The sequence below is a fragment of the Tamandua tetradactyla genome, chromosome 13 (assembly GCF_023851605.1).
Source record: "Tamandua tetradactyla isolate mTamTet1 chromosome 13, mTamTet1.pri, whole genome shotgun sequence".
Lineage (NCBI taxonomy): Eukaryota > Metazoa > Chordata > Mammalia > Pilosa > Myrmecophagidae > Tamandua > Tamandua tetradactyla.
In genome coordinates this window covers 6,796,393-6,798,693 of record NC_135339.1, presented here as the reverse complement: position 1 = coordinate 6,798,693, position 2,301 = coordinate 6,796,393, and the positions used below count along the sequence as shown (strand labels likewise).

Genomic DNA, 2,301 nt, shown 5'->3' with positions numbered 1-2,301 from the left:
CACAAAAGACCACAGAGAAAATTCTAGAACTCTTTGGGGGGAGGATGACAAAGGCTGTCTGTGTCTTTTCTTGGCCAACAGAAGGAACATTTTGCTTCCTTGTTTCCACTTCCCTTCAAGCTTCTAAAATAAAGTAGGAAAACTAGCAGGCTTCCTCTGGCCAACTCTGTCTCATCATAGCTCTCAAAGGCTCAGAGCTGTTCTGTCCAAGGTGGTGACCCACTGTCTCCAGCCTGGGCTCCAGAGTCTGCAGGGATGCGGACAGAGCAGGAAGGGATGCAGACAGAGTAGGAGAACCAAATTTTCACTTGAGTCTTTGCAAACTAAAGCAACAAATTTGACCACCTGTAGGTGTCCCCGTTGATGGTGGTTGTTATCTGCCTGGATAAAATGCATCAGACAGATGACTTCTGTCCTGGACGGTAAAAAGTGAATCTCAGCCCAGGAATTGCTTTCTGCTTATGGAAGGCTAAGTAAAGCCTGGGAAGCGGAGGGCTGGGCTCTGGGAGAGACACTCCTGGATGGATGGGGAGAGGAAGACGTTGTCCTGCAAGGGGCACCTGAAAAGCCAGAGGCCCAAAGGGACCTGGTATATATAATCCATGGGGTGGAATATGGAAGGCATGTGGGGTGGATGCAGGGTATGGATGGACGTGAGAAATGAGGTCATTTGTTGGAACATCTTAAATATCTAGCCTTTGGAGTAGAAGGAAAATCCCATAGAGCAGAACAGGAAAGAAAACAGAGCTGGAAAGGTGACCAAGGGACACTATGGAGGCAGGGGCAGTGGGCTCCTAGCAGGAGGTAATGCTTCCTTGTTGAACAGAGGGGACATTTCAGGTGGAGAAGACCCATATCCCAGCACCCTTCCTAGTAGCATAGTTTGAATGCTTGCCTGCCAGGTTGGTCAAATAAGGCATTTCAATGGTTTGGTTTGTATTTCTTAATTACATTTGTGGAAGGGTACATTGGGACAATCTTTTAAGAGACCATTTTGGCAATATGTGGCAACATTGAAAATGTTGATACAAACTCATTCCTAGAACCGCTGCAGGAATCTAGCTCATGGAAACTGTCCAAGAGAGTTGCACCAGACAGTGTTAAGGAGGCAAGGGAGGCTTTGTTCAATGGCTACTGCAAGACGGGAAGGAGAACTCAGAAAGGATCTGATCTCTGTGATGGAAGGCAGGGGCTAGGGTGAATTTGATGGTCAGGCCAGGGGTGGTGGAAAATGCTAGTGGGCCATCTGGGGGAAGAGGAAGAGGGGAGACAGGGTGAATTGGATACTTGGAAGAGTTTGTATCTGAACTTATTTTTCTCTGTTGTCCAATGACTGCAAGATTAGTTTCAAGGAAATCAGGACAAGAGGAAGGGGTGGGTAGGGTCATGGGCACAGCCAGCAGCTCTGTCAAGAGAATGGAGTCTTGGTCAATGCACTCACAAAAGTATGTAGAGATCGATGTCCAGAGGTGGTCATGGAAATGCTGTTAGTGAGAACCAAGCCCACCGCAGTCAGTGATGATGCGCCCATACCGTGGGAGGTGGATGTCGTATTGCCGTGGAACTGCATGAGCCAGAGCTCTCTGAGCTGGTCCCAAGTTCAGCAGAGTGAAGCAGGGTGGAGAACTGGGTGTGTAAAGATCTTCCATGTGCTAAATGGTTAAAAATCCATGAAAGCAAACGTGCAGGCATGTGGGTACAACTTTTCTGGAGTGATATCTACACAAGCAGTTGTTAATTGTGGATGCTCCTAGCATGGGACAGAAGTTTGGATGGAGCCTTTGGTTTTATATTTGATTTTATGGTCTTCCATACTGTTTGTATATATATATTTTTTACTACATACTTTATGTCAGTTTCCTGTGGCTGTCATAACAAATTACCATGAACCAGATGACTTAAAACACAGAAGTGTGTTCTTTTATGGTTCTGGAGGCCAGAACACTAAACCCAAGGTGTCGGCAGGGCCATGCTGTTTTGGAAGACTCTAGAGGAGAATCCTTCCGGCCGCTTCCAGCTTCTGGTGGCTGCCAGCAGTCCTAAATATTCGACACTGTTTTGGTTTGCACTATACCAGAAATGGGTTGGCTTTTACAATGGGGATTTATTAACTTACACATTACGGTTCTAAGACCATGAAAATGTCCAAATTAAGGCATCAACAGGATGATACCTTCTCCCCAAAGAAATGCTGCTGGCATCTGGGACACCTGTGTCACATGGGAAGGCACATGACTGACATCTGCTAGTCCTCTCCCGTGTTTCATTGCCTTCAGCTTCTGGCTGCCTCTTCTCTCAGTT

The 2,301-nt window shown here is 46.7% G+C and overlaps 1 protein-coding gene across 5 annotated transcripts in view; it reads left to right on the top strand.

The window, feature by feature from the left end:
• Positions 1-2,301, top strand: part of WDFY4 (WDFY family member 4) — a 281,815-nt gene that overhangs the window by 226,348 nt on the left and 53,166 nt on the right. The window lies entirely within an intron of this gene.